The following is a 1641-nucleotide window of genomic DNA, read 5'->3' as shown; positions in this document are numbered from 1 at the left end:
ATTTCGGCGTGGTGTGCCCGATGTTATGCTGGCTGTGTGGAAAGCATTCTTTCGTGTGGGTGGGGTGGGAAAATGTTTGGTGTGAAAATGCAACGAATGCATGCGAATACAGGCTGCCAGTAATGTTGTTGTTGTGGAGAGAGAGATGTGCGGTTGAAGGAATTTATCTTCGAATGTTTTCGCACGCACGTGCCTGTAAGATGAGTTTCGAATTGTGTTTTGACATAGACTAAATATATATAGATACGCCACTCCGCTGTTGGGGCTGGCGACACTACCGCCACGCCAAAATTGCACCTGGTGGCAATTCACAGGTTCTAATTTTAGGTGATGCCCTTAGGGAATGTTTGAAAAAGTTGACTTCACCAATTTCAGTTCAGCGATCAGTGAAATCAAAGCAACTCGGTGGCAGCTGATTTTTTCACGAAACGTCAAAACACTGGAGTGCCGGTTCGCGAAAAGTTAGAAAATTTCTGAAAATGCTAAAACATGCAGATTCTGGTGCAATGCAACGGAAATTATGTGCTCTTGTTTAAGAAGCAGGTGAGAAAAAGGTTCAACCGAAAAATCCTTTATAATTCAGTTTGTTTTGTTTTTCACAGTCACGTGAGTTTGCGGAAAACTATGGCCATGCTCTGGTGAAAGCGATGAAACGGAAGTCGACTTTTGTATCCACAGTGAATTGAAAGTCATTGCTTTCAGCATGCCGATGGACAAGATTCAGTTCTACGTTGACGCTACCAAGTAATTTGGCCTCCAGTCACGACCACTTCCACCTTTCCGGCCATCACGACCCCGATTACTGAGCAAGCATCGGCACAAATGCTGACCTCCACATAAGAATCTTCTGTGATTTGTGGCTCTACACGGAACAAAACATTCCGCACATGCAGTTCCGACCTCGTTTATGCCGGAAAAGCTCATCTTTGGCCTCTGATCATCACGCGAGACTTACCTTGGAACCAAATTTTGAAATAGTTTAGAACAAATGCAACGCGGCCTTATATCCCATTACTGAGAAACAATCAGTTTTAATGTATGTTTTGAAATAAAAGACTCCTTGTTATAAAAAAACGAACTCAATTTATTTTTATTAATCTCGTCGCTCACATTTTTCACATTACCAGAATTAAACTTGATAATAGGTCTAAATGGGTCTGAAGTACTTTGCAAGGGAGGTTTCGTTCAAAAACTACGTCAATGAAAAGGGGAAGGGTTTGGGGGGTACTCTGGAATCTCTGGACGTTATTTGAACAGCCCACGGAACAACTGCGAACGGAACTGCATTCAATCAGGTTGTTGACATCACGACAAAGCGGCTGTGGATTTCTGCGAAGGCCTTATCAACCAGCGAATCGCAGGACTCACGTAATCGCCTTCCGGGCCTTTATATCGAGAATCAAATATTCGACGATTGGTCCAACCAGCTGCTGCAGATTGCGGTTATGCATTTTCTGATTTTACTGCTGTTGTCCTGGTCAACCTGAAAAAAGGAAAATGAATTGATTGTTTTATCAGAAGAGAAGCGTTTTGGTGCTTGCTTCTATCGATAAGAGATGTTTTTTCTTACACTTGGCGTGACATTTTTTCATCCGCTGACAGTCGAATCTTTTCGGTCCATCGGTGCCCTGTAGTGTACAC

General features: G+C 43.0%; 1 long non-coding RNA gene across 1 annotated transcript; it reads left to right on the top strand.

The window, feature by feature from the left end:
- Nucleotides 1-215: 215 nt before the first annotated feature.
- On the top strand, nucleotides 216-1049 carry LOC119767682. Its single transcript, XR_005277649.1, has 3 exons — nucleotides 216-314; nucleotides 376-543; nucleotides 603-1049. It is a non-coding gene; the product is annotated as an uncharacterized LOC119767682 (long non-coding RNA).
- The last annotated feature ends 592 nt before the right edge of the window (nucleotides 1050-1641 follow it).

Source organism: Culex quinquefasciatus, chromosome 2, assembly GCF_015732765.1.
Source record: "Culex quinquefasciatus strain JHB chromosome 2, VPISU_Cqui_1.0_pri_paternal, whole genome shotgun sequence".
NCBI classification, from domain to species: Eukaryota; Metazoa; Arthropoda; class Insecta; order Diptera; family Culicidae; genus Culex; species Culex quinquefasciatus.
This window is presented reverse-complemented; position numbering and strand designations above follow the sequence as displayed.